General features: G+C 36.8%; 1 protein-coding gene across 3 annotated transcripts in view; it reads right to left on the bottom strand.

Moving 5' to 3' along the window:
- Positions 1–24,766, bottom strand: part of LOC135208550 (homeobox protein OTX2-like) — a 308,299-nt gene that overhangs the window by 268,288 nt on the left and 15,245 nt on the right. Inside the window, exon 2 of one of the 3 annotated variants that reach the window (XM_064240858.1) lies at positions 6,333–6,549. The exons of the other annotated variants lie outside the window; for them this stretch is intronic. The gene's annotated coding sequence lies outside the window, so the exon portion shown is untranslated. The remainder of the gene's footprint in view (positions 1–6,332; positions 6,550–24,766) is intronic. 3 annotated transcript variants of the gene reach the window in all.

Raw genomic sequence — 24,766 nt, 5'->3', positions numbered from 1 at the left:
GATTTGAAGTAAAATTTTCCTTATACTTTGCATAATTTATGTCGAAAGACAAAAATTGACTGAAAATGACCAATTCTGTATAGAATCTACTGGTCACTTTGACTATAATCTAGCTACACAAGGTTGAGAACTCGGAGGCGACTGGCTCTGTTGCCATATCTCCTAAATCCAATTCAAACTTTTCAGGGAAAAGCGGCGAAACTGGTAGATGTGACCATTTTTTTTTCCGAGCGGCTTTGCCAATTCCTCATGTATGGATGATTGAGTGAAGTGACCGTGGGTCACAATAAAAAGGGGATTCTCTGTCACCTCCCTCCATTCGGTAGTACTGCATATTGTTTGTTTGTTTGTATGGTGTTTTTACGTTGCATGGAACCAGAGGTTATTCAGCAACGGGACCAACGGCTTTACGTGACTTCCGAACCACGTTGAGAGTGAACTTTTATCACCAGAAATACACATCTCTCACACCTCAATGGAATTCCCGAGAATCGAACTCGCGGCCACCGAGGTGGCAGACCAAGAGCATACCGATCACGCCTCTGAGACGCTTTTTCGAGCGCTTTGCCAATTCCTCGTGTATGGATGATTGAGTGAAGTGACCGTGGGTTACAAAGAAGAGGGGATTGTCTGTCACCTCTCTCCATTCGGTGGTACAAAAGCAAAATACAAAGAACAAACATTATGCCTGGACTATGTGTACTGCATAATATTTATACAAATATATATTCTTTCAGTATCTACTTTCACATTTTATTTTAATAAGGCTCTATGCACAACTTATTTAAAGGTATGTGTGTGTGTGTGTGTGTGTATATATATATATATATATATATATATATATATATATATATATATATATATATATATATATATGTATGCATGCATACACAAGCATCCACTACTTTAAAATTAAGTCGCTTTTAGGTAAAAGCAAATAGCTGGACCGTAGTACGTTCGAATATCTCCGTTCTCATAATTATCCTCAACCTCGAATATTAATCCCTTTCGAAATTAGGATTAAATATCGCCTTCGGCAGGATGGGAAACGCGGTCCCGTCGCTAATTATAGGAAAGGCTCAAAAACCTTTCGTAGGTAGAGTATTGATAAGTATGTAATTGTGAAAATCACAATGATCCTTTGACTTCCCGATTTCTGCACACTTTTTGGAAATACGCTCGTCACTACATGACCTCAAATCCAGATGAAGAACCAAACGAAGAAATTCTGGCGCCCGGATAGGACTCGAACCGCAGTCGGAATATCAGAATGAGGTCAGCAAAATTCCGACCCAACACGGGTGAGGCAAAATTAATTAAACTACAGAAAACGGATTTATAACTTCTTATCAAATTTACTGGTTTTTAATATACTAAAATATCCGATCCAGTCCAAAGGCAATAGATGCAATTTGAATATGCAAAACTTATACGTGACACCTTATCTCCACGAGTTAGCTCCTTTGGTACGACAGCATAAACTAAGTCAAAACTTGACTTAAACGTCATGTGGCATTCAGACGTGAAAGCTAAAAACCTTTAAAAAACAGAAATCATGATAGAATGATTAACTTTCAGAAGTCGAACACAAATAAAAAGCTAAGGAATATTTCAACACTTTTTTTTTTTTTTTACTTAATTTCATAAATGAAGACATCCCTTTTTTAATAAGAATATGAATCAGAAGAATCAAATACTCGAGGAAATATTATGCAAATAATTGCCGTACTTTTTTTAATCAACCCAAAGTAAAAAAAAAAAAAGACGAAAATAATAAGTGACTAAGTCTTCAGAAACAAACAGCATAATTGCGCAGGTGAATGTAATCATCCTTAAAGAAAGCTTGCGAAGAAAATTCCACGCTGAAGTAATAATAAAAAACGTACCAATCTCCGCTCCAACTAGACTTTAATCCCTTCTGTGAGAGATGAATTAGAAGGAGAGAGAGAGAGAGAGAGAGAGAGAGAGAGAGAGAGAGAGAGAGAGAGAGAGCTATTAACTGATGAGTTGTAAAGAGAATAGTTTTTCATAAATAAGAGAAGCTGTGGTATTAGTACAGAGAGAGAGAGAGAGGAGAGAGAGGAGAGAGAGAGAGAGAGAGAGAATGGCTCCTCACATTGATAAAGAGAAAACTATCCCCTTGCACAAATACGCGCATAGAGAAAGAAAGAGACATTTCTACCACAACTTGGATGTGTAAGAAATTACTTACTACTCACATAAGCAGATAGAGAGAGAGAGAGAGAGAGAGAGAGAGAGAGAATAATCTCTCATATAGCAATGAGAGAATAATCCCTTCCAACAATTATTATGTGTAGACTTGACAGACTGAGCAATCATTACTAACATGAGCACAGAAAGAGAGAGAGAGAGAGAGAGAGAGCGAGAGAGAGAGAGAGAGAGGTGCCTGCTGTACCTTGCGCACGGTAGTGGGGTAAGGCTGGCTCTCTCTCTCTCTCTCACTCTCTCTCAGGGGAACAAGGCCCCATTGTTTTTCTGACGGGCCGGAGAGATGGCGGAAAATTGAGTCAACAGGCAAGGAAATGGCTACTTTCCGGGAGCAGTGTGGCGTGCGTTTGGCGGAGAGGGCTCCAGGAACGGAGACGCGATTGGCGAGAAATGAACACCAGATGGGATGCTGATGGAAGCATTATGCTGATGCTTTCACGGGAAGAGATTTTTTTTTTCTCTCTCTCTCTCTCGCAACAGGTTCGCTTTAGGGAAGGGAAGGGGAGGGCAGAGGGACGAGACGTGTCTTAGACGGGGCTGCCAGAATTGGTGAACGTCATCGGCAGTCAGGTGAGGGTGATGGCTAAGTTGCTGCTGCGATTTCTCTGGACGTGAAGAGAGAGAAATCGTTACTATAATTTGAGAGAGAGAGAGAGAGAGAGAGAGAGAGAGAGAATTACTATACTCTATGTGAGAGAGACAAGAGACAGAGAGAGAAAATGAGATAGCTCGTTAATTATCTGAGAAGAAAGAGGAGAAGAATGAGACGAGAGAGAGATGAGAGAAGAGAAGAAGAACGAGAGAGAGAGAGAGAGAGAGTGAGAGAGAGAGAGAGAGAGTATTAAGATATCTTTCACTACCGGAGCCTATTAAAGATTCATATTTCAATGAAGAACCTGCTCCCACGTTTATAGAAACTTAATAAAAAAAAAATGCAATAAAACCTTACTCGTATTCAATCTAAAGTTCTTAAGACGAAAGCAAATTTATCATAATTATTACTGCTGCTGCTACTACTACTACTACTACTACTACTGCATGCAAAACTATACGTGAAACATACAAAACTAAAGAAAGGAAAAAAAAGTGCATCTTCCGGAACTGTTCAAAGAATCACCACCGTAAATCAAAGGGATCTGAAACTGCCTGGCTACAAACGCATAGCGGCTATTCTGGCGACGCGTTATGTTTAGCTTCGTAAGTCGCGGCTCAAGGTTGCTCAATCATGATCCACCTTTGCGCTTTGGTGCTCTTTGATGTTATTCTGTCAATGGAGGCGCATGCGTACTGAAATAGCTCGCTTTAGCCGACTGCCGTAGGCGTAGAAACAACTATTTTCTATGGTGATCGAGTATATTATTATTATTTTTTGTCTATCATAGTCCTCCAATTCGACTGGGTGGTATTTATATTGTGGGGTTCCGAGTTGCATCCTGCCTCCTTAGGAGCCCATCACTTTTCTTTCTATGTGCGCCGTTTCTAGGATCACAATCTTCTGCATTAGTCCTGGAGCTACTTCAGCCTCTAGTTTTTCTAGATTCCTTTTCAGGGATCTTGGGATCGTGCCTAGTGTTCCTATGATTTTGGGTACAATTTCCACTGGCATATCCCATATCCTTCTTATTTCTATTTTCAGGTCTTGATACATATCCATTATTATTATTTTTTTTTTTTTTTTCTCTATCACAGTCCTCCAATTCGACTGGGTGGTATTTATAGTGTGGGGTTCCGGGTAGCATCCTGCCTCCTTAGGAGTCCATCACTTTTCTTACTATGCGTGCCGTTTCTAGGATCACACACTTCTGCATGAGTCCTGGACCTACTTCAGCGTCTAGTTTTTCTAGATTCCTTTTCACGGATCTTGGGATCGTGCCTAGTGCTCCTATGATTATGGGTACGATTTCCACTGGCATATCCCATATCCTTCTTATTTCTATTTTCAGATCTTGATACTTATCCATTTTTTCCCTCTCTTTCTCTTCAACTCTGGTGTCCCATGGTATTGCGACATCAATGAGTGATACTTTCTTCTTGACTTTGTCAATCAATGTCACGTCTGATACCATAGTCCCAGAGGACCTTTGCCTGATCGTTTTCTATCACTCCATCAGGTTGGTGCTCGTACCACTTATTACTGCAAGGTAGCTGTTCTTGCACAGGCTCCAGTGGAGGGCTTTTGCCACTGAATCATGCTTCATTTTGTACTGGTTCTGTGCAAGTGCCGGGCATTCGCTTGCTATGTGGTTTATGGTTTCATTTTTCGTATTGCACTTCCTACATATGGGAGAGATGTTATTTCCGTCTATCGTTCTTTGAACATATCTGGTTCTTAGGGCCTGATCTTGTGCCGCTGTTATCATTCCTTCAGATTCCTTCTTTAACTCTCCCCTCTGTAGCCACTGCCATGTGTCATCGCTGGCTAGTTCTTTAGTCAGTCTCATGTATTGTCCGTGCATTGGTTTGTTGTGCCAGTCCTCTGTTCTATCTGTCATTCTCCTGTCTCTGTATAATTGTGGGCCTTCGTCTACTTTTATTAGTCCTTCTTCCCATGCACTCTTTAGCCACTCGTCTTCACTGGTTTTCAGATATTGCCCCTGTGCTCTGTTCTCGATGTTGACGCAGTCCTCCTCTATACTTAGTAGTCCTCTCCCTCCTTCCTTTCGTGTTAATTATTATTATTATTATTATTATTATTATTTCAGCAGATGAGACCTATTCACATGGAACAAGCAAACCAAAGGGTCCATTGGTTTGAAATTCAAGCTTCCAAAGCTGCTCGCCTCCGACTTGGGGATCGGACTAATATGCTTAACATGGATAGAGGACACTTGACATTCCTTCCGCGTAAGATACTGCTTAAAGGCGTAGGATACTGTGAGAAGGGCACTCGGCAACAAGAGACTTTGTCGCAAAGCAAGAAAGTGACGGAGCCATGACTAAGGACCCATGGCCAAGATTAAAGATCGTATGCCTATCAGAATATCAGCAAAGAAAGAACAGATATTATTATTATTATTATTATTATTATCTTAGTCATCCTATTTGACTGGGTAGCTTTTATAGTGTGGGGTTCCGGGTTGCATTCTGCCTCCTTAGGAGTCCATCATTTGTCTCACTATGCAAGTGTTTCTAGTAGCACACTATTCTGTACGAGTCATGGAGCTACTTCCATATAGTTTTTCCAGGTTGCTTTTCAGGGATTTTGGGATCGTGCTTGGTGTTCCTATGATTATATGGGTACGATTTCTACCGGCATATCCCATATACTTCTTGTTTCTATTTTCAGGTCTTGATACTTATAAATTTTTTCTCTTTCTTTCTCATCTGCTCGGGTGTCCCACGATATTGCGACATCGGTGAGTGATATATCCTTCTTGATTTTGTCAATGTATGTCACGTCTGGTCTATCATTATTATTTGCAGCCCTGTAGCCTCAGTAATTTTCAAGCCCTGGGGACGGACAGAAAAAATGCGGATAGAAAAAGTACGGACTGACAGAAGAAACAATCTCAATAGTTTTATTTTACAGATAACTAAAACCCAAGCTCTGAAGAACTACAGACCTCGTATATGCCAATTATGCAATTTAATAGTTAATCACAAGAGCTTATTACCGTCAATGGCATATAAACACAAACGTTTTAAAATGGTTTATTCCTTTTTTCACGTTTAAAAAATACTTCAAATCTCTATCACATGGAACCCATTTAATGTGGCCAACTCCATATCAGGACTGGGACGAGACAATGTCACGCTGAGAATACATCTTCGGAAAAATACCATTAAGGGTATTTCAAGCAGACATGGCCAGGTATTCCGGAGGTCATTTCCCACTGAGAATGTCATTCTATCACTATACTTGTTATTATATATCTGTTCGTCGTCATAATTTCATTCTGTCAAAGGGCACGTCGAAGGTCGCTCTTTTTTTTATATGGAAATCAGAGGTAACTCGATCACTCTAAAACAGTTTCCAAAGTTCCTGAGAGAGAATCTATTACACCGCTCAGCGAGGTCCATGAAGGGAGAAAAAAAATAGCGCGAAAATATTCGCGCCATAATAAAAAATAAATAAAAAAATAAGTGTCTCTTTGCTTACTCACTCTCACCGTTAACTTGTAGGACCTCAGTATGAGACACTGCCGCTCACTCCAGACTCATAAGGTCAATGGCAAGCTTCTGACCGATGATTCTTGGGGGAAGGGTGCTAACCGCACAAGCCCAAACCACCACACACAGTCACGGGCGGTAGCCACGGTCCGGCATTGATTGGCGGTCACCCATTCAAATAAAGGCCAAGGCCAAAGCAACTTGCTGCACCTGAGTAAGAGACCAGCATTGTGGTAAACATCTTATACTGGTCGGCATTCCTATTATTATTGATTCGTATTATTTTATTATTAGATATATATTATTATTTAAAAATTCATCATAGTAGCACGAGTCTTCAAACGGAGAAACAAATCCACAGTTATGTAAATGAACATGTATTTAAATTTAAAAATAGCAAGGATAGCTTTCGAGAATCTGTTCGGTTCAGCTTGAACCACAGTTATGCAAATGCACATATATTTAAATCTAAAAACAGCAAGGATAGCTTTCAGGAATCTGTTCGGTTCCCCTTATCAAGGGGAACCGAACAGATTCCCGAAAGCTATCCTTGCTGTTTTTAAATTTAAATATATGCACATTTACATAACTGTGGATTTGTTTCTCCATTATTACTATTATTATTCTTGTTATTATTATTATTTATTATTATTCATTATTATTATTATTATTATTATTATTATTATTATTATGTTATTATTCATAAAAATCTCACAATAGCACGAGTCACTAAAATGGGGAAGAAATCCTTACATGTAAATATATATATTTCAGAAATATTGCTAAAATATATATATATATATATTTACACCTACATAACTGCGGATTTCTTCATTGTTATTACTATTGTTATCATTATTCAAAAGGCCAGCAATCGCCTTCAAAGTATCTACGTCAGGTGGTAGGTATCACATCACTTATTCCGCTTCATCCCTTAGTGGTCACCCACCCAATTTCTGTGGTCACCGACCCAATTCCTGACCAACCTGAGGCTACCGGCGATATAATGAACGCTTTTTCCGGCTCATCGTATTCTCAAAGATGCCAAATCACTGAGGTCCCTATACAAATCGATTTGTGAATCAAAGGAAGTCATTCATCCCCTATAAAAGGACAAAACTGTATGGTAGTAATTAAGACAGAAAATATTCTATATTCTTATCCGCCGAACAAGACGAAAGTCACAAACTGTGTTTTTTTAAAGACTGATGAACAAAGAGAAATACCCGGCAGATCCTCTGTATAAAGTCAGAACAATGCTTGTTCTAACGGGGACACAGTATTCAGAATTTGCCAAGGTTATGTATATGATGTATGACCATTAACTGCATTCCAATGAACAGTTTTGCATAATAAGAGATAATACGAAATCATATTTAATAAAAAAAAAAAAAAGCACAAATTTAAAACCGTTGGAGGAGCTATATGTAATACGTACACGGATAAATATAAGCTTTGTAACCATATAATGGCAATTAACTTTATAACTTTATCAAGTGCTTTAATTGTTGGAAAATACGACCATGAACAGTGTTAAGGTGTTCCCCCAAACATGAAAAACCACAGTCATACATTATTTACTAAGTCAAGGATGAACAACTTTACGGGAAACTTCCACAATTGTTTCTTTAACCACCTTCACAAAAGGCTATTCAGGAGCATATCAAACCCTTACACGTACTGCGCCACTCAACTCTCTTGCTTGAACTCTATCGCTCCCTAAATATGAGTCATCATTCCAATACTTCTTCCTCACCCATATGTCTGGTAGTTCCTACAATGTCCTCTTCTTCTTCCTCTGAATAACATTTCTGAATAAATGCACTCTTCCCACCATTCTCTCCACTTGACCGGATAAACTCAAAACCCACTGGTTCATCGTTTAACTGAATTCCACATCACTATCCTGTTAACTCTTCTCCATCTTCATATGATACGCAATAATTCGTCCCGGCCGCTTCAGTCTCTTTCTTTCATTCACATCTAACATCCAAATTCGCCTCTATAAAGGAGAGGCGGCTCAACAATCCCGCCATACAATGCAGCTTAGGCTTCCATACAAACTCCCTTTAATCCTTGAATTATTTCGCGAGCGCCTTGCTTCAACTATTCTGTAACTCGCCTCTCCTCTGATTCCAACGCTATCCGTTACACTTGTTTCCAAATGCCAGTTGTAAGAACTAATAGGTCATATTTTTCTATGATACCTATACACTAATATTAATTGTTTTATATTCTTGTTTCTTGTTTCACGTTCATTTATCAAGCTTCCTCATTTTACAAACCCTTTCAGATTCGAATTAAATTTCTACAGTTTCTTAGCCTATCTACTATACTCACACACACACACACACACACACACACACACCACACACACCACACACTATATATTGTGATGTAAAATTCTATAATAATGTATAAATATGATAATAATCGTATATATATTTATTATATTTATACATATATATATATATATATATATTTATACATATAAATAAATATATATATAAAGTATATATATATATATATATATATATATATATATACTATATATATATATATATATCTATATATATATATACAAGGGCATATACTGCATGCATATATGAGCGAACAAGCAAATCCGCGCGTATATGTAAATAGCAAGGAGGTCTATGGAGTGGAATCGAGAGAGGAAAAAGCCTCATCAAACGGGACCTAATCTTTAATGGTCTCCTCGAGAAGACCCGTGCCAATATTTGCCTTAAAACCGCACAAACGAAGTATAATCGATCAGCTCTCTCTCTCTCCTCTCTCTCTCTCTCTCTCTCAGTCTCCACAAGTACCAAATGCCGCCTCCAACTGTGCCGCCACATGGTGTACCTGAGAGCCCTTGAACATGAGAGAGATGAGAGAGAGAGATAGAGACCTGAGGGCTTGATGAGAGAAGGAGAGAGTCGAGATCGATGAGAGAGAGAGAGATGAGCGCTTTGCGGAAACCCAGTGGAAATCCCTCAAACATTCCCCTCTTAAAGTGGGTGAGGGGGATGGTGGGGAGGAATGAGTACCTGGATGACATGACTTCTCTGGCCTTGAGTGTACTTTTATTTTGGGGGTATGGCCGCCTCAAAAAAAAAAACAAAAACAAAAACAAACAAACGGAAGTTGTAATTTCAAAACTGCTGATATATATATATATATATATATATATATAGATATATATATATATATATATATATATATATATATATATATATATATATATATATATATATATATATATATATATATATATATATATTGTGGGAGTATGGTCGCTCAAAAAAAAGACGGATGTAGTAATTTCAAAATGCTGATATATTATATATAGCTATATATATATATATATATATATATATATAATATATATAAATATATATATATATATATATATATAATATTGGGGGTATGGTCGCTCAAAAGAAAGACGGATGTTGTAATTTTCAAAACTGCTGATATACTTATATATATATATATATATATATATATATATTTTTATCTATCTATCTCTATCTATAATATATATATATATATATATATATATATATATATCTATATATATATATATATATATGTAATATATGCATGTGTGTGTGTGTATCTTTACTTATTTATACGCGGGTAATGAAATCATTAACTTTTCTAAGTTAGCCTGAAACACTCAGCCAAATAACCTATGAATGTAGATACAAATGTCGACACGGAAAACGTATTGCATACACACATTTATGTTTATATCTTTAAGCTATCCTCTGGCAAAAATAAGTTCGTTACAACTGCTATAAATCTGTGTGTGTGTGTGTGTGTGTGTGTGTGTGTGTATATATATATATAATATAACCATATATATATATATATATATATATATTATATTATATATATATATATATATACAGGATATTTAAGAGAGAGAGAGAGAGAAAGAAGGGGGGGAGAGAAATCGTAACATAATAACATATAAAGACAAATGACATAACAGAAAATAAAGAAAACGAAATGAAAGCAAACATGATTGAAAAGTCCTCCTGCAAGCAATTAAGACGCAATAAATTAAGACACAATAAACAATAAAGCATTTAGCTGCATGATGATATTTTGAACTTAGAAACATTTTCCACGAAAGCAGCGCATTCTTCAATCCCAAGCACTCAAGAAAATATATCCCAAAGAAAGCAACTAAGCCATCGCTCACGTCAACATCATCTTAAAAGACGTAGAAATTCATCATAACTGAAATACTACCACCATTAGCTGAAATATTTTTTCATACATGATTAGAAACTTTTTAAGGAAAGAAAAGACTTTTAATTCACGGGAATATCTTTTACCAGAATTACGTCGTCGAACTGACGTGAAAACATGATAAAGCAAACTGACGTTTCAGTAATTCCATAACTTAAAAAAATATTTTATAACTTAAAATACCCATCTGACTTCACATTGTCTAACAATTTATTACAGTATTTCGAATGAAACTGCTTAGCTTATTTCACACACAATGCAATTATGTCGAATGAACTAAAGCTTACAATATCGTGTGTTGCAAATATCTCAGTTACTTACTATAATAGATTCACATCAACCGTGCATTTGATATCTAGGCCAGTCCCTTACGACGCTCCTAATTGGCTGTTGATAAGCCAGTCACAGGGCTGGAAACTCTCAGTCTCTTGAGAGACTTCACATGGATAGGATCTATGTTCCACCTCTCCTGAGGGATACATCTTTAAAAAGTATCCCTCAGGAGAGGTGGAACATACATCCTGCCTATGTCAACTCTCGAGAGAGAGTGCGAGTTTCCAGCCCTGTGATTGGCTTATCAACAGCCAATCTGGAGCATCGTAAAGACTGGCCTAGACATCAAATGCACGGTTGATGTGAATATACTATAGTAAACTAGAGTATGTTTCAGTGGACGACGTAGTATGTGTGGATAAATGCATCTCCCAACAAAAAGGAAATAAAGATCAGCGGAAATCAATCAAATGCGTACAAAAATACGCTCTCGTCTCGCGCACAACAAAAGCCAAGCATCTAAAAGGGCGCGCATATGAATACGGCACAAATTGAACTTTGACGAGTAGTTTGGTGGCCTCAGACAATCCGAGAGAACAGCGCGCCAAATGGCTGGTGAGTTTTGGAGAGCTCTCGCCATTACTTCGAAAGCCGAGAAGTCAATAGGATCCGGAGCCAAAGAAAACCATTAGCGGAGCCCCCGAGTGCAAGGGCGGCAATTTGGCCTATTGTGCCCGCCACCTGGAGGACTCTTACGGGATACCTGGAAGGACCTACTTATGCACACGGACCGGTCGCTCGAGCGCTTTCCAGGATTGTGTGAGTTCTGGAAGAGGGAGAGGGGGAAGAGAGGGCGTGAGTGCGGGGGTTGGAGGGGGGGGGGGGGGGGGATAGAACCACGACGCCGCTTAGCCCAGACGGGATCTCAAGTACACTACTTATTCTTTATAATGAGATGCAAACGAGAGGTCGGGTCCTCTCACCCGCCCCCGCCCCTCCCCACCCGCTTGGAAAAGAGCAGAAGATATCTGATTGGAAGTTGGAGTTATCCAATACACTAAACCACGTCATTTTAAGATCGGCTGCCTAGATTTCCATTCCTTAAACGTGGAAAACAAAATAGAGAAAAATAAATAACTAAATGAAAATAAAGGAATTAAAACACACAACAGTAGAGAATGACCTTATTCCGTTTCTCGGAACACCGATCTTTCCATATATATATATATATATATATATATATATAATATATATATATATATATATAGTATATACTATATGTATGATATATATATGTATGTATGTATGTATGTATACAGTCTACGTATATGTATACACATTAATTGCTGTAAAAAAAAAAATTGTATTTAACGTAAATTATAGTAATAAAAGAATTGAAAATATTTTTTCAGATTCAAAAAATAGCGATCAACAGCGTCATTCAAATGTTCATTGGAGCCATCTAAAATTTCATCATAATGTTCATATAAAAAAGAAGTCATTTAGACGCAAAAGCTAACAAAATACGAAAACAAAGACGCTGCAGTCAACAAAATGCTATTATGAACAACAAAAAATCAAATAAAAAACAAAAAAAAAGAATCCCAGTTAATTTACTGAAAAACGCAGTTATGCTCGCCAGAGCAAATAACACTCCCCCTTGTTCTGTATCAAAAGCAATTACACTTTCATTACAGTATTCCATCACCGATAATAAAAGCTCACCGCTCTCATTTTGATTTTCCCATTGTTACCCTTTTTTTCAATTTGCGGCTTTAATCATCGACTCTTCAGTTTTCATTGTTAGTTTTTACGCTTGTTTAAAGGAGAGGTTTACGTTTTTCTTCCTCGGTTCCTTTGATGAGTCAGTTCCTACGACTTGCACGTTGACGTCCATTTGATGCTTCATTTCTCACAAATATAAAAAATACATTTACTGCAATAATATCCATTCTCGTCTACTTTATGTCAGGACGGAATTACAATTTTCATCCTGAATCATTTCTGACAGACTCAGTTTTAAAAATGTGATGCGTTAGGATTCCGTTGGTGTGAATATCAGGGAAAACCTTGTTCGCGTTGTAAAATGTCAGATTACAATATTCCGAGTAGCACGCAAAACTATAATGGTTTGCCTCTTCTTCTAGTTGTTTGAAATACCGGATTCAGAATTACTTTCACTATCCGTGTGAAAGAAGAGAATCAGCCTGATTTTACCACCGAATTATCCGGAAACTTTTGATTTGTATGGTGTTTTTTACCGTTGCATGGAACCAGTGGTTATTCAGCAAAAGGACCACCGGCTTTACGTGACTTCCGAACCACGTCGAGAATGAATTCTATCACCAGAAATACACGTCTCTCACTCCTCAATGCAGTGCCCGAGAATCGACCTCTCGGCCACCGAGGTGGTACGCCAACACCATACCGACCACGCCACTGAGGCGCTTATCTGGAAACTTCCCAAAGATCTTTTAGGTCTTAAGGGGTTGACGTCTACCCCACGATGGACCATTGCCAGACTATATCATATATGGATATATTTCAGATTTCAAAGTAAAACATGTCCATTTTAAAGATCCAAAGTTAAGTTAGGATTCGTCCTCAATTTTTCATTGCTTTGTGAAGTATCTCAGTATTCCATTGCTTTATATGAACGATTTTTCGCATCAAATCTGCTATCCCCAAGACCGCTGGAATTTTTTTCAAGCTATTCATTGTTAAGAGTGTTCTATGCTTTTCGGAATACTAATTTAAAATAAATTTCCTGTTCACTTAAAAATTACTTATTTTGTCATGCGCAATTGTCACCGAGCGTAGCACTCGGAAAATACTTTTCTTTACTTTTACTCCATTTTAATAAAAAAAAAAATTATATGAATTTTCAAATAATGCTATAAAAGAATTCACATAAACATGGCAAGAATTTTCTTCTAAAAGGGTAAGTGGAGGTGGTCGTCTGCCTCTGCGGGCATTCGATACCCAAGTCGACCACCTGAAGAGTTCTTTGGCAGTTGACTATAATCGTCGTCATGCCAATTGGCTGCTGTTACCATGTTGCTTTGTCTTTCTTATATAATAACCCTTTATAAGTCTGGCCTCTTATTTTCATATACTTTTTTTTATATAACTGAATGAAAGCATCTTGCGTTTCGTTTTCAAAGCTTAGAAATTACAATATATACTTCCTAATTTCATGTACTTTTTTCATTTAACTGAATGAAAGCATCTTGAGTAGGGTTTCAAAGCTTGGAAATTACAATACTTCTATTTTTATATACTTTTTTCATTTAGCCGAATGAAAGTATCTTGCGTTGGTTTTCAAAACTTAGAAATTACAATACTTCGTATTTTTATGTTTTTTTTATTTTTATTTATTCATTTTTTTGTATGTAAGTGAATGAAAGCATCTTGCGTAGGGTTTCAAACCTTGGAAATTGCACTACTTCATATTTCAAGGTATTGATCCCTTGAAGTGTTCTTCCGGGCTTGACTATAATGTCATGGCAAGGCTGGAAGCTGTTACCATGTCTTTCTTATATAATCCTTTTATAAGTCTGGCCTCTTATTTTCATAGCATCTTGCGTTGGGTTTCTCAGCTTAGAAATTCCCGTACTTCCTATTTCAATGTAGTACTTGGTGTCTGTTGCTCCGCCCTTCGTCAGACAACAATACCCCACGGAAACCTCCCCCGCGATAGCTGCTGCACTTTGATGGGCGTGAGTGACAGACTTTCACCGGGTGCTGGGACCTCAGCTGCACCTTTTGTGAGTAAAGCACGGATTAAACGCCCTTCTGTGATGACTGCTCCCTTTCATCTAGTTCAAGAAGCGTCCGCCCAATGGTCTCGACGGTTGTTCTTTTCTTTGTTTTTCAGCTGTCTTGGCCGGACCTCCGATGAAGCGAGCCCGTCAGGAGAGAGAGAGAGAGAGAGAGAGAGACCAGAACCAAATGTCGTGAAATGAGATAAGAGCTGTTAAAGGTATAGGCAGCAGGATATGAGAGAGAGAGAGAGAGAGAGAGCCAAATGTCGGGAAATGAGATAGGAGCTGCTCCCTTACTTAAAGGTATAGGCAGCGAGGATGAGAGAGAGAGAGAGAGAGAGAGAGAGAGAGAGAGAGAGAGAGAGAGAGGTCAGAAACCAGAAGCTAATGTCGTGAAATAAGATAAGAGCTGTTCCCTTACCTAAAGTACAGGAGAGAGAGAGAGAGAGAGAGAGAGAGAGAGAGAGAGAGAGAGAGAGAGAGAGAGACCTCTGGAGGGCCGACCACTTCGAGGGTTTTTGTGGATGCTGCGGGTCGATGAAGAGCCAAAAAAGGACAATGCAAACACACTCAAAAAGACCCCGGTTGCACGTCAAAAGGTTCTGACCCCAAAAGTCGGTTTTTCGTTTCATTTTTTTTTTACTGCGGTATATATATTTTTTTCTATCCTTGTATTTGGTTATGAGCAAAACTGAATGGGTTGAATAAGTAAAAAAAAAAAAAATAAAGAAAAGAAAAAATTTTGCTCACGCCAGGAGAAAGAAATGTATCCAGGCGCATTTTTTAAGAATACTCTTTCTCTCTCTCCTCACCGTTTTTAAATATTTCATGCAATTCAGCTCCTGAAACACTGAAGGATGATTCAGTAATAAAGGTGGTGTATGAATACTGCTCTGCCCTTGCTGTTTGATCTTGAATGGTTTGAAAGAAAATGCTTCTCTTCACTGATGATCTCTTTTCTTGAAGATCATTATTTGCTTAAAAAAAGATCAGTTTTTTCTGTGAACACGTTTCTTCTTCTTCTTATTCTATAATGTTCCTGGTCTCTAAAGATTCTGATAATCATTGACTACCAATCTATTCTGTTTCTTGCCATTTGCATCTTCTCAATCGGTTTCTTCTTCCAGGTCACTCTCCTCAGTCCATCCACGTAGTATTTTCTCTTCTGTTTCGCTTATTTCCTCCTCTGTCGATTTTTCTTGCCAACAATCCACGGTTTAAGTCCTCCATTCTTAATTTTAAAACAGCCTCAAAATTTCAAGGTACCAAACTAAACTTTCCCTTCCTGTGTTCATTAGTTTTTAAATTCTCGCATACATATTACAAACCCGTGAACAGACAATATCCTAGATATTACGAACCCGATAATTTATTATAAACCCAAACCACCCCCTAAATAAATTATGTACTACGTATCTGTAATTCTATTAAAGTTTCATTTAAGTACTTGATATAAATGCCAATTACTTCTCAGCAAGCCATCGCATTTTTTTGACACTACTACCACAACTTCCTCTTATTTCGCTATTGTGAAAATTTATCTTGAGTGTGATATCATCATTCATATTATCTTATTGCCGAAACAAAACAGAATCATGGTAAGGAAACAAAAGTCTGTAAACTGCAACCTTTGACCCTTCATCCCCATCTACACGTCAGCAAAATAAATAAATAGTTACACCTGGTAGTCAGTCTACAGTTGTGGGTCGCTGCTGAACTGATGAGGATATGGACTTCCAAAATCATCATAAAAGAGAGAATAGGTGAGTCGCAGAATACATGTAACACGCAATTTAGAGAGGTATATACAACAGATTGATAATAGACGTGAACTGGCTATAGAACTCGAGGTAGGAATGTATTGTATGATTTTTGAACCAACTCTCCTTTAAGGAATTGAAGTGCGAATGTTATATTCAAATGGAAGAAAATGGTTGAAGCTGTTGATATGATAAGAACTGATAGGGTGGGCAACGTAGATACACAAATAAGTGGCAAAACTATTAGTTCTTAGTAAAAGGGTGGATCAGAGTAATTCGAGATAGTTTGGCTCGTGAAAGAATGAACAACAATAGGGTAATTAAAGAACGCCATAATTCAGAGACCAAAAAGAAAGAACCTCAATATATAAGCGCCAGAGGTCGTGCAATGCAGCAGTGAATGGTTCAACACACTGTTGATAATCTTTTTGTGTGAGTGCTTGAAATGGCTCATGTTGTGAAAGTTTTAATTCGCTGGGAACACTTAAAGCAATTCAGCAGTCAAAACTTATAGGTGGTAGTGTCGTTTTTGAGTGAATACTAGCTTAACATTGAATATATATATATTTATCTATCTATATATGTATATTCATATATATATATATATATATATATATATATATATATATATATATATATATATATATATATATATAAACGACGTTTCAATTCTTGTAAGCTTTTTCAAAAGACGATCGCAAGACGATTGTAAGTGCGCAAATTGTGAAAACAAGCTTTTTTTAAACCTCCTTTCCCTTCATCGACGTTTAAAACAGAAAGTATTGAGACAGTAGTACAGTAAATTCGAAACACTTAAAAACCAAATTCTAAAAATGGTGCAAATTCTAAGGAAAAAAGGAAACGCGAGATCAAAACTTACAAGATACTGAAACAAACGAACGGAAATTACACGAATACTTAATATATGAAACGAAATATTACTACTCGAAACAAAATGGATACAGAAACATAATCGCGCAATACAGAAAAAAAAAGGGGGGGGGGGGTGACAAGAAAACATCATCCGAGAGTTGAAGCGCAAGATCAAAAGTAATGCAAATAAAACTAGATAATAAAACAACCGAACGGAAATTACACAAATACTTAATATAAGAGACAAAATATCAATACGCGAAACAAAATGGATACAAGAACGTAACCGAGCGACACAGAAAATAAAAACAGTGCAAAACAAGATGAGAAAACTTCCTCCTCTATAAGAGCCAGATCGCGACCAAAAAAAAAAAAAAAAAAAAATCAGGGGAAGTTGCAATGGAAGATGATTTGCACGACTGATATAAGACAAAGGCAGCAGGCATATGGGGTTTTAAGTGATATTTCAAGGAGGAGAATTGGGTGAGGGACTTTAATTTTGCGGAAACTGTTTAGTGAAAAAGGACTCCATGGATGGCTAGTTGATGCTCGAGATAGTACATATTCCTACTCTACCAGGATTTGTTACTGAACATGTTTCAGCAATAATAATGATAATTGTTGAAACAATTATAATAATAATATAGTTGTAGAACCTCTTTCAAAAATGTAGTATTGAAGGTTATAGCTGCATCAGCTGCATTCAGTTTTATAATAAGAGTTTTCCCTACCTTCTATAAGAAAGATACAGAAAACTCTATATATAAAATGAATGCAGCTATAACCTTCAACAACAACAACAACAACAATAATATAATAATAATAATAATAATAATAATAATAATAATAATAATAATAATAATAATAATAATAATAATAATAAAAGTGTAGAGCCTCTCTCAAACATGTAGTATTGAAGGTTATAGCTGCATCAGCTGCATTCAGTTTTATAATAAGAGTTTTCACTACCTTCTATAGGAAAAGATATAGAAAAAGAAAACTCTATATATAAATAGATGCAGGCTATAACCTTCAACAACAACAACAACAACAATAATAATAATAATAAATAATAATAATAATAATAATAATAAAATAATAATAATAATAATAATAATAATAATAATAATAATAATAATTAAAAGTGTAGAGACTCTCTCAAACATGTAGTATTGAAGTTATAGCGGCATCAGCTGCATTCAGTTTTATAATAGAGTTTTCCCTACCTTCTATAAGAAAGATACAGAAAACTCTATATATAAAATGAATGCAGCTGATGCAGCTGTAACCTTCAATAATAATAATAATAATAATAATAATAATAATAATAATAATAATAATAATAATAATAATAATAATAAATCCTTTTTACAGGAGGGTCTGCTAACTTCAAATTAGAATCAAAATATATTTCGAAAATTCTGATTGCACTATTACAGTCTCCTGAAAAAATGAAAAATATTGGAAAATATTCAAGAAGCGTCTGGCGTTCTTTTTTCTAACTGTCAGGTTTCGAAGGCATTAAACAAAATAGTATTTCAAGTTGTTAAAGAAAAAGAAAAAAGGTTCACGTGTAGTAATGACGCCCAAATGAGTTGTAACATAAATGCTCCCTTTCCAGTGAAACGTGCCTGGAAAAATCACAGTAAGTGTCCAGCGATACGCTCATTTCCAAGTATTCAAGGGGCAATTAATGCTCATTTACATAAAACACTTTTATTGACGGAGGAAATTTTTCAATCATTTTAATGAATATCATATCATTAGACGCGTACTACCACAGGACCATTTCGCAAATAACCTAATTACTCGAAATGCTTACAAATTAACTCATCTAAATATTGCGTCGTTTGAATATTCGTCCGTCTAATTGATGTTCATCGCCTGCACAATTAACAATGACGCAAAGGTGCTGTAATACAAAAACGATGATGAAAATGGACGAAGTCACGCACGCGCAAATGGAGAAGGGGGAGATAATAATGTAATAAAACATCTAATGTAATATTAACGCACTAACACCACTAATGATAATGGCCTCAACTTCAAGACTGGAAGCTATGAAACCCTAGAAACGAAAAATCAATTTATTGGACTTTTAACACTTGTCGCATTCAATCTCATTTTTTTCGACGCAATATTACATCTTAATTTTTTTTCAGAGTAAAAAATATCGACAAGAGATGGATCATAGCTTTATAAATTCAATCTCAACATACCAAACGAGACATAACTCCTCAGGAACTGTACAATTTCGTTCAGCTGGACCCTGGTCTGTATCAAGAATTTAAAATTATAATTATCAATCAATATCATTTACCTGCATCTATTCTCTGAAAGAACTCAAAAACGATATTTACGGACCTAACAACCTTCCACGGATAAACAGACCTTAAGATTTGATTTTCATTTATATAGATTTTTGGCATTATGCCAAGCCCTGTGGCAACTAAGGCCATTCAGCGCTGAAACGGAAATTGACAGTAAAAGGTTTGAAAGGTGTAACAGGAGGAAAACCTCAAAGCAGTTGCACTATGAGACAATTGTTAGGAGAGGGTGGACACTAAGATGGAAGAAAGGGATTACGAACGGAGGTACAGTAAAAGGATTGAAAGTAGTTGCAGCCATGGGCCGAAGGGACGCTGCAAAGAACCTTAAGTAATGCCTACATTGCACCGAATGAGGTGCACTGACGGCACTAATCCCCCTCCCCCACTACGGGGACAGACCTTAAGAGACATGTTGCAAACGGCAATGGACAACGATGAAGCTTATGACGTACCAAAAACACGTATGTTTGCCCGTATTCAGTGTCAACGTAATAATGACGTCAGTCAAAATCTCACATTAGAAAATAATGCAATATGATGGGTAAGAGAATCCCATATTACACAAATAGTTCATACGATGATATATCAAGTTATACCAACTTTTAAGCAGCTGAGTTAATGACATAAGGAAAGAAATATCCTTTCACAAGGTTATGCGTTGCAATTCGAGGCCAACACTTATCAAGCAGCCTAAGACTCGAAAACCCATTTATTTTTAATCAGTTGCAATGCTACAAGTCAATCACGACGCCTAATGTACTTTAAATGCCCACAAATCTCATCGCACCGAGCCGAGTCAACGCTCCAGATTTCAGCAAATATCGTAAAATGAGTATTTAATCACCATTCTGCAAATAGGTATCATCAAATCGAGATTAAATCCCCAGTGCGGATTTCGACGCAATATCATCGAATCAATATCGGTCGATAGTCGTTATATACTTCGTCAAAATATAACCAAATCAAGATTAATCATCGGTAGAGATTTGGATAAGTCTATCGTCGAAAGGAATAAGCTAATAAGCTAAACTTTGCGATTCAGTCAGCATCAGATCTTTCCAGCATCGAAGTTAGCATCGATCTGAGTTATTTTTTTTTTTTTTTTTTTAAACTTTGGAAGTTGAGTTCTAATACTTCATAAATCTGGCAGATCACTCAAGTTATCTCTCAAATGAAGAGGGTTCAAAATTATTTCGTAATAATCCCACATATTCCTGAATCTGAGGCGGATAACTGAGTCCTTGGATTCATACGCAAATTTCTATCTCCATTTTTTTTTTTAAATCTGTAAGATTAAACGAAGGTAATTCAGACGAAGTGGAACAAAAAAAGCATCCTTAATGGGACTATGATCAGGCAACGATGGTAACCCCTGGACCACGGAGACTGTACATAGTTGTATGTTTTCCCTTTGAAATCCTTTATACGACAAAAAATTGTGAATGGTAAGTGGCCCTATACCCTGACCAGGAATACTAAATTTGCATATATATATATATATATATATATATCATATATATATATATATATATATATATATATATATATATATACACACACACACACACACACACACATATATATATATATATATATATATATATATATATATATATATATATATATATAATATATGTCTATATACAACACAGAATATATAACACAGATACCTGCAAAGTGATATCTAAAGAAAATTAAGCCAAATGCCAATAAGCACTAAAATCTTATAATAAGCTTCCCAAACAAAGAAGAAAAACATATACTAAATAACCCTTAGAAACTGTGAATGATCAGCACATGATCAGCGAAGCTGTTGCAAATGTTACTGCGGAATAATTCGGCGAGATTTATCACGTAAATTCAAAATATATTTGAAGCAGATTTTAATCAACTTTAGTCGAACTCGTTCCATATTGTACTCGAAAAATGGCGAAATTTTGTTAATCACTTCCAGGTTAAAATACACGTGGCTCTTTTTAATATCAGTCTCATCAGCGGGAAATATGTACAGAAAAAAATATTCACTAAATGGTATCTAGTTTTCTCTTTTAAAATAACAATTTTTTGTTCCCTCTGAAAGGAGCACTGAGGGTCGAATGCTAAGGTAAATAAACTCATAGATGAACAAATATTGGTAGGCTGAAACAAATAAGCAAACCAACAAATATACAAATACATAAGTACGAAGTAGTAAATTTATCAGTTAACACGATGAGCAACTACTGATCGCCATTAGTCAAAAGAAAATTTAAGGACTTTCCAAGGCCAAAGAAGGCATACCGGAGTTTAATTTAGATAGAAAGAATTAACTATCAGGACTATGTGCAAAGTAATAATCATGTGGTAGTGAATATCGTATTATTTATGTAAATATTCGACTATATATATATCTTATTTCAACTCGAAGCTCTTACAAAAACAAACATTTGACAAAATACCAGACCACACAACACACCTGCAAGGTGCCTCAAAATTCTAAGTAGGATCTGGGTCGCAAGTAAATGAGAATTATCCTGAAATGCTCAAGAGGCCCTTCAAGAAACATGACCGTTGAAAAGGGACTTATCCTTAGGTTATGCAAAGGAGTCCTATGGAAGCCAGATGTTTCCTTTTTTATATATATTTAGGAAAGCCGTGATTTGTTGGGGAGAGGAATTCCGTGGCGACCATGACGCAAGGGGCGTGCTAATGGTTACTTCTTGGCGTCTTTAAGTGCTGGGATTAACACGTATAAATAAGATGAATGTCCAGATACGGATCGGGATGGAAGGACGTAAATAGGACGCGTTAATAGTTGCAATTCACGTCAATGACAGCAACAAATAAAAACCACCGGATTAGGGCAGACAAGGACCAAGTCAACCTGTCTTCCTTTGGGATGCTGGCTGGCTGGCTGGTTGGTTGCCCCTGGTGTGCAGGAGGGGGGCCTATCTGTGTCCGGGGTGGGTCAGGCGTGAAGGTGAAATAGTTGTTGTCAACGACCTTCGTAAATATGGCAAATAAAAAAAAAAAATCCTCTTTGACCTCAAATTCCCGCTGGTTTCTCGGGTGAAGATGAAACCCAAGCCTTGTCGAACTGCCAAAGAAAGGAGAGAAAAAAAAGTGAAAAGATGCCAGAACTTTCTATTTATTAATGAGACAAAAAGGCCTTTGTAATCCACTTAAGCACAGAAAAAAAAAGGCACGAATTACAACAGGAAAAAATGCCTTATAAATCCAGGTGTACATAAAGTGCCTCTCCCAAAAGCCTTTTGTAGCCTGGCCAGCGGAAATGCCACGGCGAAACGAGTCAGAACCGGGTATGGTGACTAAAAAGGCGGGTCTTGGGAGGGCGGCGCAGGTGTGCCCTTACTGGAACAGTAGCGAGGAGTTAAACCGCGACAGAGTCGTTACCTCTGGAACCCCCGGTGTTGCTATTGCCTTCACCTGCTGACTCTGCTGCCGGCGATGACGGAGATAAGGAGTGATGTGGTTGTTAGGGATTTCTCTCTCTAGCTGGTGTTACAAACTAGCTTTTGAAGAGGCTGTCATGTTTCGCTTGTTGCCCCTTTGGGAAGGTCGAGAAGACTCCGAGCCCATAATACACCGCGAATAAATGACTCCCCTGCCTCTTCTTCCAGATGTATGTGTCATCTGACTCTTCTTCCAGATAGTATATGTGTCATAAGTGCTTTATAATTCTCGTATCTAGAAGCCTCTCTTGTGGCACAATTATCTTACATAAAGATAAGTATGTTGGTTCTCTTCTGGTTTCGACAACAGTTTCAAATAATCCTACACACATCAGTTTGAAAAACAGGACTGAAGATGAATTCAGTTTTGTAATATCATTCCATGATATCCAAAAGAGGCACTATGGCTTCCATGACGAAAATGATTCGCTAATCAAGTATACATGCATAAGAAATTTCATGAGATGATTAAGGTGAACAAATATGACACACTTAAGCCCTGAAATTAATATATTACAAATAAAGGACAAGATTTTGATGGAACGCATGAAGAATACGACCAACAAGCATTAGTGGATAAAAGAAAAAAAATAACATATTTACATAATGATAATAACAATATTGCAAAACGGCAGATACTCGGCTAGAATCACGTTCATTATCCTTTCATAAGTAATATTCCCCCTGGCGGCTATTTCAAGTCAAAACAGAGTATTTAAGAGAAACGTCCTACGAGATATGAAGAAAAAAAGTGAATAAATAATCAGCATTTCGACAGAACCCAGCCAAGTAATCTGCAATATATCTCTAATTTTCTTATTGCTTATCCCTCCCGTCGCGTCGTAAGTAGGCTGGCAACAAAGAGGACTCCGATATCAGAAGACGTCAGTTCGAGTCCTGGGGGCACCGCGCTGGGACTAGGGGTTAGGGTGGGGGTGGGGATGCGGGGCGACGATTTAGGGACGTTCTATCTGCGTGAAATGTTGAAGAAGTGTTGTACGTCCTTAACGCTGACATTAAGTCCGGCCAGTGTAATTCCAAGATGTCGATTTGCCTCAAAAACTTGCCATTTACTTCTAACTGTCTGAAGTTAAGTAAAGTTTTTTGTCAACACTCACCATACACACTCGACACAACGAGTTAACACAGTAATAATATGTATAATAGTATAATATAGTATATATATATATATATAATATATATTAATATATATATATGTGTGGTTGTGTGTGTGTGTGGGTGGGGGTTGGTGTGTGTGTGTGTGTGTGTTGTGTGTGTGCCCGCGCATACATACATAATTATATATTATATATATATATATTTATAATATTATAATATAATATATATTAATATATAAGTATATGTGTTGGTGTGTGTGTGGTGGTGTGTGTGTGTGTGTGTGTATGTGGTGTGTGTGCCCGCTGCCATAAATGTATATAATATAATATATATATAATTATATAATAATATATATAATATATATATTATTAATATATATATATATATATATATATATTATTATATATATATATTCGTGTCAGCATCCACATGTATTACTTCGCGGCAAAGGAAATACAGAAAAGGAATTGCTCGCAGGCTTTGCTTTCAATTAGGGGGTATTATCGAAAGCTCCTGCAGACTGAAATAAGAACATTTCATGGTGTACATAACACATTAAAATATTACTGCGGAACCTAACAATATGATTTCGTTGA

This window comes from Macrobrachium nipponense, chromosome 35, assembly GCF_015104395.2.
Source record: "Macrobrachium nipponense isolate FS-2020 chromosome 35, ASM1510439v2, whole genome shotgun sequence".
In the NCBI taxonomy this organism is placed as follows: Eukaryota; Metazoa; Arthropoda; class Malacostraca; order Decapoda; family Palaemonidae; genus Macrobrachium; species Macrobrachium nipponense.
Note: the sequence above shows the minus strand (reverse complement) of the source record. Positions and strands in the feature narration are given on the sequence as shown.